A 14,362-nucleotide genomic window follows, 5' to 3' on the forward strand; every position below is an offset into this window, starting at 1 on the left:
GCAATATACTAACCCAGTTTCAGAATGATTTCCCTGTTAAAATCTCACAATTCATGAACATTTTTGATGAAACTTGTTTTTTAGGGGCTTGTTGTTCTAGTGGTAGGATTCTCGCTTAGGGTGCGAGAGATCCCAGGTTCAATTCCCGATGAAGCCTTAACAGTGATTTAAAACTCTTAGCTTAATTTTCCAAACTGCACACACTCAAGGGATCAATGAAAATGTATAAAATCAAATACAGTGGTAGCTCAATTTACGAGCTCTAATTGTTTTAGGACAGAGCTTGTAACCCTTAGTTCTTTTTTGCAGGAAAATAGCCATACCTTTAAATTAGTGGTAAAAGTGCAATATAATAACTTTTTCAGAATGATTTCCCTGTTAAAATCTTACAATTCATGAGATTTGTATTTAAAATGATATTCTTCGGGGCTTGTTGGTCTAGTGGTATGATTCTCGCTTAGGGTGCGAGAGGTCCCGGGTTCAACTCCCGGACAAGCCCTTAACAGTGATCTTGAAGTCTTAGCTAAATTTTCCAAACTGCACACAATGAAGGGATCAATGAAAATGTATAAAATCAAATACAATGGTAGCTCAATTTTCTATCTGTAATTGTTTTAGGACAGAGCTTGTAACCCTTAGTTCTTTTTTGCAGGAAAATAGCCATACCTTTAAATTAGTGGTAAAAGTGCAATATACTAACCCAGTTTCAGAATGATTTCCCTGTTAAAATCTCACAATTCATAAGATTTTTATCTAAAATGACATATTTGGGATTGTTGGTCTAGTGGTATGATTCTTGCTTAGGGTGCGAGAGGTCCCTGGTTCAACTCCCAGACAAGCCCTTAACAGTGATTTTGAAGTCTTAGCATAATTTTCCAAACTGCACACAATGAAGGGATCAATGAAAATGTATAAAATCAAATACAGTGGTAGCTCAATTTACTAGCTCTAATTGTTTTAGGACAGAGCCTGTAACCCTTAGTTCTTTTTTGCAGGAAAATAGCCATACCTTCAAATTAGTGGTAAAAGTGCAATATACTAACCTAGTTTTAGATTTTTCCCTATCAACATGTCACATTTATTGAGATTCTTGCAAAATGATAAGTTAGAACTTGTTGGTCTAGTTGTTTGATTCTCGCCTGAGGTCTGGGGTTCAATTACTGAAAAAGCTCTTGTTCATTTATGCATGAAAATTGTAGTGAATCAAAATTTGTGTTAATAAAAGTGCAGTTACAGGTTGTTTCCCCAGATAAAATATAAACTTTTTTGGGAATTTGGTAACTTTTGCCGTAGGGCTTGTTGGTGTAGTGGTATGATTCTCGCTTAGGGTGCGAGAGGTCCCGGGTTCAACTCCCGGACAAGCCCCTGACAGTGATCTAGAAGTCTTAGCTAAATTTTCCAAACTGCACACAATGAAGGGATCAATGAAAATGTATAAAATCAAATACAGTGGTAGCTCAATTTACGAGCTCTAATTGTTTTAGGACAGAGCCTGTAACCCTTAGTTCTTTTTTGCAGGAAAATAGCCATACCTTTAAATTAGTGGTAAAAGTGCAATATACTAACCCAGTTTCAGAATGATTTCCCTGTTAAAATCTCACAATTCATGAACATTTTTGATGAAACTTCATTTTTAGGGGCTTGTTGTTCTAGTGGTAGGATTCTCGCTTAGGGTGCGAGAGGTCCCAGGTTCAATTCCCGATGAAGTCTTAACAGTGATTTAAAACTCTTAGCTTAATTTTCCAAACTGCACACAATGAAGGGATCAATGAAAATGTATAAAATCAAATACAGTGGTAGCTCAATTTACGAGCTCTAATTTTTTTAGGACAGAGCTTGTAACTCCTAGTTCTTTTTTGCAGGAAAATAGCCATACCTTTAAATTAGTGGTAAAAGTGCAATATACTAATCCAGTTTCAGAATTTTTTCCCTGTTAAAATCTCACAATTCATGAACATTTTTGATGAAACTTGATTTTTCGGGGCTTGTTGGTCTAGTGGTATGATTCTCGCCTAGGGTGCGAGAGGTCCCAGGTTCAATTCCCGGTGAAGCCTTAACAGTGATTTAAAACTCTTAGCTTAATTTTCCAAACAGCACACACTCAAGGGATCAATGAAAATGTATAAAATCAAATACAGTGGTAGCTCAATTTACAAGCTCTGATTGTTTTAGGACAGAGCTTGTAACCCTTAGTCCTTTTTTGCAGGAAAATAGCCATACCTTTAAATTAGTGGTAAAAGTGCAATATACTAACCCAGTTTCAGAATGATTTCCCTGTTAAAATCTTACAATTCATGAGATTTGTATCTAAAATGATATTTTTCTTGGCTTGTTGGTCTAGTGGTATGATTCTCGCTTAGGGTGCGAGAGGTCCCGGGTTCAACTCCCGGACAAGCCCCTGACAGTGATCTTGAAGTCTTAGCTAAATTTCCCAAACTGCACACAATGAAGGGATCAATGAAAATGTATAAAATCAAATACAGTGGTAGCTCAATTTACGAGCTCTAATTGTTTTAGGACAGAGCCTGTAACCCTTAGTTCTTTTTTGCAGGAAAATAGCCATACCTTTAAATTAGTGGTAAAAGTGCAATATACTAACCCAGTTTCAGAATGATTTCCCTGTTAAAATCTCACAATTCATGAACATTTTTGATGAAACTTGATTTTTAGGGGCTTGTTGTTCTAGTGGTAGGATTCTCGCTTAGGGTGCGAGAGGTCCCAGGTTCAATTCCCGATGAAGTCTTAACAGTGATTTAAAACTCTTAGCTTAATTTTCCAAACTGCACACACTCAAGGGATCAATGAAAATGTATAAAATCAAATACAGTGGTAGCTCAATTTACGAGCTCTAATTTTTTTAGGACAGAGCTTGTAACCCCTAGTTCTTTTTTGCAGGAAAATAGCCATACCTTTAAATTAGTGGTAAAAGTGCAATATACTAATCCAGTTTCAGAATTTTTTCCCTGTTAAAATCTCACAATTCATGAACATTTTTGATGAAACTTGTTTTTTCGGGGCTTGTTGGTCTAGTGGTATGATTCTCGCTTAGGGTGCGAGAGGTCCCAGGTTCAATTCCCGGTGAAGCCTTAACAGTGATTTAAAACTCTTAGCTTAATTTTCCAAACAGCACACACTCAAGGGATCAATGAAAATGTATAAAATCAAATACAGTGGTAGCTCAATTTACAAGCTCTGATTGTTTTAGGACAGAGCTTGTAACCCTTAGTCCTTTTTTGCAGGAAAATAGCCATACCTTTAAATTAGTGGTAAAAGTGCAATATACTAACCCAGTTTCAGAATGATTTCCCTGTTAAAATCTCACAATTCATGAACATTTTTGATGAAACTTGTTTTTTAGGGGCTTGTTGTTCTAGTGGTAGGATTCTCGCTTAGGGTGCGAGAGATCCCAGGTTCAATTCCCGATGAAGCCTTAACAGTGATTTAAAACTCTTAGCTTAATTTTCCAAACTGCACACACTCAAGGGATCAATGAAAATGTATAAAATCAAATACAGTGGTAGCTCAATTTACGAGCTCTAATTGTTTTAGGACAGAGCTTGTAACCCTTAGTTCTTTTTTGCAGGAAAATAGCCATACCTTTAAATTAGTGGTAAAAGTGCAATATAATAACTTTTTCAGAATGATTTCCCTGTTAAAATCTTACAATTCATGAGATTTGTATTTAAAATGATATTCTTCGGGGCTTGTTGGTCTAGTGGTATGATTCTCGCTTAGGGTGCGAGAGGTCCCGGGTTCAACTCCCGGACAAGCCCTTAACAGTGATCTTGAAGTCTTAGCTAAATTTTCCAAACTGCACACAATGAAGGGATCAATGAAAATGTATAAAATCAAATACAATGGTAGCTCAATTTTCTATCTGTAATTGTTTTAGGACAGAGCTTGTAACCCTTAGTTCTTTTTTGCAGGAAAATAGCCATACCTTTAAATTAGTGGTAAAAGTGCAATATACTAACCCAGTTTCAGAATGATTTCCCTGTTAAAATCTCACAATTCATAAGATTTTTATCTAAAATGACATATTTGGGATTGTTGGTCTAGTGGTATGATTCTTGCTTAGGGTGCGAGAGGTCCCTGGTTCAACTCCCAGACAAGCCCTTAACAGTGATTTTGAAGTCTTAGCATAATTTTCCAAACTGCACACAATGAAGGGATCAATGAAAATGTATAAAATCAAATACAGTGGTAGCTCAATTTACTAGCTCTAATTGTTTTAGGACAGAGCCTGTAACCCTTAGTTCTTTTTTGCAGGAAAATAGCCATACCTTCAAATTAGTGGTAAAAGTGCAATATACTAACCTAGTTTTAGATTTTTCCCTATCAACATGTCACATTTATTGAGATTCTTGCAAAATGATAAGTTAGAACTTGTTGGTCTAGTTGTTTGATTCTCGCCTGAGGTCTGGGGTTCAATTACTGAAAAAGCTCTTGTTCATTTATGCATGAAAATTGTAGTGAATCAAAATTTGTGTTAATAAAAGTGCAGTTACAGGTTGTTTCCCCAGATAAAATATAAACTTTTTTGGGAATTTGGTAACTTTTGCCGTAGGGCTTGTTGGTGTAGTGGTATGATTCTCGCTTAGGGTGCGAGAGGTCCCGGGTTCAACTCCCGGACAAGCCCCTGACAGTGATCTAGAAGTCTTAGCTAAATTTTCCAAACTGCACACAATGAAGGGATCAATGAAAATGTATAAAATCAAATACAGTGGTAGCTCAATTTACGAGCTCTAATTGTTTTAGGACAGAGCCTGTAACCCTTAGTTCTTTTTTGCAGGAAAATAGCCATACCTTTAAATTAGTGGTAAAAGTGCAATATACTAACCCAGTTTCAGAATGATTTCCCTGTTAAAATCTCACAATTCATGAACATTTTTGATGAAACTTCATTTTTAGGGGCTTGTTGTTCTAGTGGTAGGATTCTCGCTTAGGGTGCGAGAGGTCCCAGGTTCAATTCCCGATGAAGTCTTAACAGTGATTTAAAACTCTTAGCTTAATTTTCCAAACTGCACACAATGAAGGGATCAATGAAAATGTATAAAATCAAATACAGTGGTAGCTCAATTTACGAGCTCTAATTTTTTTAGGACAGAGCTTGTAACTCCTAGTTCTTTTTTGCAGGAAAATAGCCATACCTTTAAATTAGTGGTAAAAGTGCAATATACTAATCCAGTTTCAGAATTTTTTCCCTGTTAAAATCTCACAATTCATGAACATTTTTGATGAAACTTGATTTTTCGGGGCTTGTTGGTCTAGTGGTATGATTCTCGCCTAGGGTGCGAGAGGTCCCAGGTTCAATTCCCGGTGAAGCCTTAACAGTGATTTAAAACTCTTAGCTTAATTTTCCAAACAGCACACACTCAAGGGATCAATGAAAATGTATAAAATCAAATACAGTGGTAGCTCAATTTACAAGCTCTGATTGTTTTAGGACAGAGCTTGTAACCCTTAGTCCTTTTTTGCAGGAAAATAGCCATACCTTTAAATTAGTGGTAAAAGTGCAATATACTAACCCAGTTTCAGAATGATTTCCCTGTTAAAATCTTACAATTCATGAGATTTGTATCTAAAATGATATTTTTCTTGGCTTGTTGGTCTAGTGGTATGATTCTCGCTTAGGGTGCGAGAGGTCCCGGGTTCAACTCCCGGACAAGCCCCTGACAGTGATCTTGAAGTCTTAGCTAAATTTCCCAAACTGCACACAATGAAGGGATCAATGAAAATGTATAAAATCAAATACAGTGGTAGCTCAATTTACGAGCTCTAATTGTTTTAGGACAGAGCCTGTAACCCTTAGTTCTTTTTTGCAGGAAAATAGCCATACCTTTAAATTAGTGGTAAAAGTGCAATATACTAACCCAGTTTCAGAATGATTTCCCTCTTAAAATCTCACAATTCATGAACATTTTTGATGAAACTTGATTTTTAGGGGCTTGTTGTTCTAGTGGTAGGATTCTCGCTTAGGGTGCGAGAGGTCCCAGGTTCAATTCCCGATGAAGTCTTAACAGTGATTTAAAACTCTTAGCTTAATTTTCCAAACTGCACACACTCAAGGGATCAATGAAAATGTATAAAATCAAATACAGTGGTAGCTCAATTTACGAGCTCTAATTTTTTTAGGACAGAGCTTGTAACCCCTAGTTCTTTTTTGCAGGAAAATAGCCATACCTTTAAATTAGTGGTAAAAGTGCAATATACTAATCCAGTTTCAGAATTTTTTCCCTGTTAAAATCTCACAATTCATGAACATTTTTGATGAAACTTGTTTTTTCGGGGCTTGTTGGTCTAGTGGTATGATTCTCGCTTAGGGTGCGAGAGGTCCCAGGTTCAATTCCCGGTGAAGCCTTAACAGTGATTTAAAACTCTTAGCTTAATTTTCCAAACAGCACACACTCAAGGGATCAATGAAAATGTATAAAATCAAATACAGTGGTAGCTCAATTTACAAGCTCTGATTGTTTTAGGACAGAGCTTGTAACCCTTAGTCCTTTTTTGCAGGAAAATAGCCATACCTTTAAATTAGTGGTAAAAGTGCAATATACTAACCCAGTTTCAGAATGATTTCCCTGTTAAAATCTCACAATTCATGAACATTTTTGATGAAACTTGATTTTTAGGGGCTTGTTGTTCTAGTGGTATGATTCTCGCTTAGGGTGCGAGAGGTCCCGGGTTCAACTCCCGGACAAGCCCCTAACAGTGATCTTGAAGTCTTAGCTACATTTTCCAAACTGCACACAATGAAGGGATCAATGAAAATGTATAAAATCAAATACAGTGGTAGCTCAATTTACGAGCTCTAATTGTTTTAGGACAGAGCTTGTAACCCTTAGTTCTTTTTTGCAGGAAAATAGCCATACCTTTAAATTAGTGGTAAAAGTGCAATATACTAACCTAGTTTTAGATTTTTCCCTATCAACATGTCACATTTATTGAGATTCTTGCAAAATGACAAGTCAGAACTTGTTGGTCTAGTTGTTTGATTCTCGCCTGAGGTCTGGGGTTCAATTACTGAAAAAGCTCTTGTTCATTTATGCATGAAAATTGTAGTGAATCAAAATTTGTGTTAATAAAAGTGCAGTTACAGGTTGTTTCCCCAGATAAAATATAAACTTTTTTGAGAATTTGGTAACTTTTGCCGTAGGGCTTGTTGGTCTAGTGGTATGATTCTCGCTTAGGGTGCGAGAGGTCCCGGGTTCAATTCCTGGACAAGCCCTTAACAGTGATTTAAAAGTCTTAGCTCAATTTTCCAAACTGCACACAATGAAGGGATCAATGAAAATGTATAAAATCGAGTACAGTGGTAGCTCAATTTACAACGTTTAATTGTTTTAGGACAGAGCTTGTAACCCTTAGTTCTTTTTTGCAGGAAAATAGCCATACCTTTAAATTAGTGGTAAAAGTGAAATATACTAACACAGTTTCAGAATGATTTCCCTGTTAAAATCTCACAATTTGTAAGACTTTTTGTTGAAACATGTTTTTGCGGTTTATGTTGGTCGAGTCGTATGATTCTCGCTTAGGGTGCAAAAGGTCCAGAGCTTGTAACCTTTAGTTCTTTTTTGCATGAAAATAGCCATACCTTTAAATTAGTGGTAAAAGTGCAATATACCAACCCAGTTTCAGAATGATGTCCCTGTTAAAATCTCACAATTCATGAACATTTTTGATGGGCTTGTTGGTCTAGTCCAGGGGTCGGCAACCTTTACCACTCAAAGAGCCATTTTGACCAGTTTCACAAATTAAAGAAAACAATGGGAGCCACAAAAATCTTTTGAAATTTAGAATGAAATAACACTGCATTCAAAGTTTTTTTTTTTGCTTTGTGCTATGTATAAACCAAGGGTCTCAGACACGCAGCCATCACCTCAATATGAAAATTGAATGTTAGTGCGGCCCGCAAGTTTTATATGAATGGCGCTTGACAGCGTCATACTTGGCAGACTACAAATTTCAGGGCAACTGTTCTCTCGAACGTGCCGTGATGGTACAGCATTTAGTGCCCACTACAACCAGCGTGCCGGCCCAACCACACGTTGTACGGGGCTTTTACTTGCTCACGTAAGTGACAGCAAGGCATACTTGGTCAACAACCACACAGGTTACACTGACGGTGGCGGTATAAAAAACTTTAACACTCTTACAAATAATGCGCCACACTGTGAACCCACACCAAACAAGAATGACAAACACATTTCGGTAGAACATCTGCACCTTAACACAACATAAACACAACAGAACAAATACCCAGAATCCCATGCAGCCCTAACTCTTCCCGGCTACATTATACACCCTCGCTACCAAACCCCGCCCACCTCAACCGACGCACGGAGGGGGGGGGGGTTGATGTGTGGGGGAGCAGGGTTGGGGTGGGGGCGGGGTTTGGTGGTAGCAGGGGTGTATAATGTAGCCCGGAAGAGTAAGGGCTGCATGGGATTCTGATTTCCCTGTTAAAATCTCACTATTCATGAGATTTTTATCTAAAATTTTATTTTTTGGGGCTTGTTGGTCTAGTGGTATGATTCTCGCTTAGGGTGCGAGAGGTCCCGGGTTCAATTCCTGGACAAGCCCTTAACAGTGATTTAAAAGTCTTAGCTCAATTTTCCAAACTGCACACACTCAAGGGATTGATTGATTGAGACTTTTATTAGTAGGTTGCACAGTGAAGTACATATTCCGTACAATTGACCACTAAATGGTAACACCCCAATAAGTTTTTCAACTTGTTTAAGTCGGGGTTCATATATATATACTAACGTCATAATACAGTCATCACACAAGAGAATCACATTGAATTATTTACATTATTTACAATCTGGGGTCTGGAGGGGGGGCGGGGGGGGGGGGGGGGGGGTTTGGTTTGCATTCATTTTGTGGTTTGAAAACAAACTGAGAAAGTGTTACAGAAAAAACTTCAAGACACTGACGGGATTTGAGCCCAACATCTCCTATTTAACAAACAGGCACCTTGACTGACAGCTACAGCGCCTGGAACAGCATGGGATTTCAACACGATGTCTATAACCCTACACTGAATTAATGATAGCCAATTTGAGGCGATAGCATTGATTATCAGTCATTTACATTAGTTTAAACAAGCATGGCTTGAAAGTTATGTTGCAAACGTTTTAACTAGAAACTTTTTTGCAAATTTAAGAGAGAGAGAGAGAGAGAGAGAGAGAGAGAGAGAGAGACAGAGATCAGAAGGCATAAGAAAAAGTATCTACATTTGATCATTTACATTTGATTATTAACAATGAAAGAGTTAAAGACTTGCTTCAACAACACTACTTTGCAACAAAGAAATGCTATAAACAAAAAGCTGCTACATGCGTCTTGTCATTTTATCTGCAGTGTTTACAATTAAAACTGACTTCTTTTCAATTTGGACTCAAAACTCATGTTTTCCAGTCTTCGTCAAAAGGCCACCCTTCAAAAGTTTGTAACCTATTCTCCCAAAAGTACATCGTAAATGTATCACTTTCGTTAAAAAGCTCCATTTGGGCTTGATTTAAAAGCCGGATAAAAGTTGTAAAAATGGCAAAAAAAACAACAACAAGCAAAGCGAATTGAAATATGACAGTTTTCTTGAAAATGTTTTGATTGGATAGTTTTCTTCTTCATGGTTGAGCCACACAAGTGCTGGTGCGGCCTACGCCACCTTGTGGTTGTCTTGCCCAACTGTTGAAGAAAAACATGTAAATACTACAACTAACATTTGATGCAATAAATCAAAGTCCCTTTATTTTGCATACTGAGAGACAATATCAATAATTGTATGATGGAAACTCCTCATGAACGCTACTTCCGCTTCCTAGTCTAGCAACACAACGCCATCAAGTGCTTGATTGGCGTCAACATTGAAGTAACAACAATACTATAGTTTAAGTATTTCAAACAATAAATCAAACCAAAATTCACTTTCTTTAATCTACTAATATGAGTTGTAATGATCAGTTTATTCTCCAGAGGAGTCAATGTGTCAAGCATAATAACATCACATCCTGTATGCCATATCAAAATAAAGGCAACACCACAGTAAGAGACAAAATAAAGACTTGATGACGCGACTACCGCTAAATGCAAACTGCTATTGGTCAGAATTTGAGGCGCGGGAAACAGTGGTGGTCTCTCTTCCGCTGTAAATAAAGATGGAAGGAAGGAGTTTGCTTATTTCTCACAGTGGTGTATTGTGAAAGTGGGCTCCTTACTACGGAATCATGTCTTTCTCAGTACCGGAGACAACCAAGTGTATGTCTTTAACTCCCAGGACAGAAATCTGAAGGCCACTATTAGATGATACACACACCATTTGGCATTTGTTTCCGCATGTAGCGACAAACTGCTTCTCTCCGCCTCTTCCCTTTTCAAGGTTGGGAAAAGACTTTTCTTGCTTCATTTGTTTTGTGGTGGTAGAAGATGATGCCCTCTCAGTCTCTGCAGCTCATTGACAAGTCAGGTGGGAAGGCTTTTTGTCCAAAATAGTCCAAGATCCTTTACATGCTTTTTGTGTCCCAACTGAAGCACGCCCAAATAGCCAGGACCAGGTCAAAGATTTTTTCTAAAAAGGGCCTTTTCTTTTCTCCCTCCCCCCCCCATTCCCGAGGCGGCGTTTAACGGTAAGGGGGAGAAACTTTTTGTTTTGTTTTGTTTTTTACCTCAGAAAAACACGAAAAAAGATTGTTATCATTACCGATTTTAACATGGAAGAAAAGCTGGACTCAAGTTGTGCACGAAAACTTTTTTTCTGTCACCAAGCGTAAAGTCGGCAAAGTTGTTGGAGCCCCCCCCCCTACCACATTTTTCGAAAACTTTTCTTTTTTTTTGGGCGAGTGAAGTTTTGTACAAATATTAAAAAAGAAGAGGAAAGAATGGCGAAGGACAGTCGTAAGGGGGGACCCCGGACCAAAGAGGAAAGGGGACCGTCGCGGGGGGGCCAACTTTTCTCACATTTGTTTTTTTTTCCAAACTCCTTCCATCAACCCCAACCCGGGATTGAACAGGCCGAAGGACACTTCCTCGTTTCGACGAGAGGAAGCAAGTCGGCTGCAAAGAAAATGCAAATTAAAGCTTTTAAATTGAAAACCCCGTCGCCGAAATGTTTTTCCGGAAAAAAATAAAGGAAAGAAGAAAGCGTCCTTTTGCAATGAAGTTTAGGATGAAATAGGCTGGCATCATCATTACCACTTGTGGTCCCCTCCAAGGTTTCTTCCATTCCAAATATCCACCGCGCCCAGCAAAAGCCTTCCATCTTTTCAGGACCAAAGCCTTGAAAACAACTCACATCTCTTTTTGTCATCTTACACACGTGACTTACACACAACATGTATCACGTGACTTACACACAACATGTATCACGTGACTTACACACAACATGTATCACGTGACTTACACACAACATGTACCACGTGACTTACACACAACATGTATCACGTGACTTACACACAACATGTATCACGTGACTTACACACAACATGTATCACGTGACTTACACACAACATGTATCACGTGACTTACACACAACATGTATCACGTGACTTACACACAACATGTATCACGTGACTTACACACAACATGTATCACGTGACTTACACACAACATGTATCACGTGACTTACACACAACATGTATCACGTGACTTACACACAACATGTATCACGTGACTTACACACAACATGTATCAGGTGACTTACACACAACATGTATCACGTGACTTACACACAACATGTATCACGTGACTTATACACAATATTAGTATTTCCAACTAGGACTTTCCCTCATGTGTGTTGTGGCAAAATGTGAATGGCTGACAAAAATGTGTTTCCTTGGCGGAGGTCACTGAACCTCCATTTGTGTCTTGGTGTGTCCACAGTGGATTAGTAGGTGTGAGACAAACACTTTATCTTCCTGGTTGTTGTATCGCTACGTGTTTGACATTATTTAAGACTTTATGGTGCCTGGAAAAGGACAGTTTGCCTCTTCTGTGGTATTGATGAGATTTAAAGGAGTGTTGTTAGTCCCATGGTGATGTGATAAAACCTCTTTCTTGTTTGGAAGATACACACAATTGTAACTGTTATTTCTTCCTGCACATAATAAATATGTACAACGTGTTTGGATGTATTCATTTATGTAACATTGTCATTAAATGTAACATTGCCTGACAAAAAGTGATTCCACGTAATATTTTGATATTTATACATCGCATATTTGACTAGAATACCCTTATGAGCATTACATATATCAACATCAACTACCTACTGTACTGTTTACTTGTTGAAATACCCTTTTTGGAGCAAATATATACCCATATAGTTTATATGTCTATATATATATATATATATATATATATATATATATATAATATAAATATGTATAAGCATGTATATATATATATATTTTTTTATATATACATATATATTATATGTTATATGTATTATATATTACTGTAACTTGTTCTTAAAAATAGTAGTTATTTTGTATGTCAAATTGAGTGTTTGTGTGTATATATGTATACTGTATATATGTATGTGTGTGTGTATATATATATATATATATATATATATATATATATATATATATATATATATATATATATATATATATATATATATATATATATATATATATATATATATATATATATATATATATATATATATATATATATAAAATGACACAAATATAACACATGTTTCATTATTTATTTATTTATTTATTTTTCCTCTCAGCACCAGCATGGAGCTGTGTAGCATTTGTCTGTGACAGAATGACATCACACTAAGACATTCAGTGACAGTTTTACAGTGTTTATCAGTCATTTTTATTTACTTATTTAGAATTTTGGTACAGTAGAAACCTTTTAAACAAAGTGTTTGCTTGTGAAATTTTTCTGAAAGTCGTAGGTATATTCTTGCTATCGTTCATATTTTCAGAATGTATAATATTGTTTTTTAGAGAAATGTTTTGACATTTTGTTATTATTGTTAATATTGTCTGGAATCTATTTTTGGCAGCAGCAACGTGGCCATTTGGGTAGTTTTTAGCTCTAAAAAGGGTATTTCAACAAGTAAACAGTACAGTAGGTGTTGATATATGTAATGCTCATAAGGGTATTCTAGTAGAATATGCAGAGATGAGATGTGTCAATATCAAAATATTACTTGAAATCATTTCTTGGCAGCAGCAAAGTGGTTGTTTTGGCATATTTTAACTTTGTAAAGGGTATTTCTACAAGTAAACAGTAAAATAGGTACTTGATTTATATACAGTATATGTAATGCTCATAAGGGTATTCTAGTAGAGTATGCAGAAATGAGATGTGTCAACATTGCCGTTGTTAGGCCTATTTTAGGGGGGCTCAAGCCCCCCTAAATATTCTTAAGCCCCCCTAAATCATTTGGTGTTATATATTTTTATTTTTTTATTTTACAAATACATGCCGACATATTCATTATAAAGTGGGCCGAATATGAGTTTAAATAAATAATCATATAACCTGTCATTATTCACTCAGTTTCCCCTCACTTCATAGCGTAAGGTAGCGAGCCCCTTTAGTGCGTCGGTATCCAATCCATTCCACTTCTTCATATAGAAAATGCCCACATCACTCAAAATCCAGTCCGCATTTTCTCTGCGACCTTGCTTGCGGTCCTGCAGGTGTACGAAGCACATTAGCACACAGCACTGCAGATTGCAGAACAAGAACGTGAACGGATGCAAAATGGAGATAAGAAACGTTTTCAAGGAAGTAAGTATTCATCACTGCTTGTAGTAAAATGTATTAGCTCCACTTTACACCTGGTCTGTGTTTGACAAAAAGTTACTTTCCCGCTCTAAATACACCATCTTTGTAGTCATTTTTCTCCTGCGTGGACTTCCGTCCTCCTTTACAATGAGTGAAGCTGCACGAAACCTTGTGTCTGCAATTGTAAATCATTTACTTTTTAACTTTTGTGTTTCTTGTAGAATCTATATCAAGTAATATACATTAGCCTATTGTTCAAATAATGGAAAAAGCATCATTAAATAGATTTGTTGTATTGTATTGTTACATTAATAGCTGCACGGTGGCAGAGGGGTTAGTGCGTCTGCCTCACAATACGAAGGTCCTGACTAGTCCTGGGTTCAATCCCGGGCTCGGGATCTTTCTGTGTGGAGTTTGCATGTTCTCCCCGTGACTGCGTGGGTTCCCTCCGGGTACTCCGGCTTCCTCCCACCTCCAAAGACATGCACCTGGGGATAGGCCCCTCCCACCTCCAAAGACATGCACCTGGGGATAGGCCCCTCCCACCTCCAAAGACATGCACCTGGGGATAGGCCCCTCCCACTTCCAAAGACATGCACCTGGG

At 37.4% G+C, this 14,362-nt stretch overlaps 6 non-coding genes across 6 annotated transcripts; all 6 read left to right on the plus strand.

Moving 5' to 3' along the window:
* Positions 1-427: 427 nt before the first annotated feature.
* Positions 428-499, plus strand: trnap-agg (transfer RNA proline (anticodon AGG)). The gene has a single exon. It is a non-coding gene; the product is annotated as a tRNA-Pro (tRNA).
* A 1,827-nt stretch (positions 500-2,326) lies between these two features.
* Positions 2,327-2,398, plus strand: trnap-agg (transfer RNA proline (anticodon AGG)). The gene has a single exon. It is a non-coding gene; the product is annotated as a tRNA-Pro (tRNA).
* Positions 2,399-3,701: 1,303 nt separating this feature from the next.
* On the plus strand, positions 3,702-3,773 carry trnap-agg (transfer RNA proline (anticodon AGG)). The gene has a single exon. It is a non-coding gene; the product is annotated as a tRNA-Pro (tRNA).
* A 1,827-nt stretch (positions 3,774-5,600) lies between these two features.
* trnap-agg (transfer RNA proline (anticodon AGG)) lies at positions 5,601-5,672 on the plus strand. Its single transcript has one exon. It is a non-coding gene; the product is annotated as a tRNA-Pro (tRNA).
* Positions 5,673-7,156: 1,484 nt separating this feature from the next.
* Positions 7,157-7,228, plus strand: trnap-agg (transfer RNA proline (anticodon AGG)). Its single transcript has one exon. It is a non-coding gene; the product is annotated as a tRNA-Pro (tRNA).
* A 1,283-nt stretch (positions 7,229-8,511) lies between these two features.
* Positions 8,512-8,583, plus strand: trnap-agg (transfer RNA proline (anticodon AGG)). The gene has a single exon. It is a non-coding gene; the product is annotated as a tRNA-Pro (tRNA).
* Positions 8,584-14,362: the final 5,779 nt, after the last annotated feature.

Source organism: Nerophis lumbriciformis, linkage group LG28, assembly GCF_033978685.3.
Source record: "Nerophis lumbriciformis linkage group LG28, RoL_Nlum_v2.1, whole genome shotgun sequence".
Lineage (NCBI taxonomy): Eukaryota > Metazoa > Chordata > Actinopteri > Syngnathiformes > Syngnathidae > Nerophis > Nerophis lumbriciformis.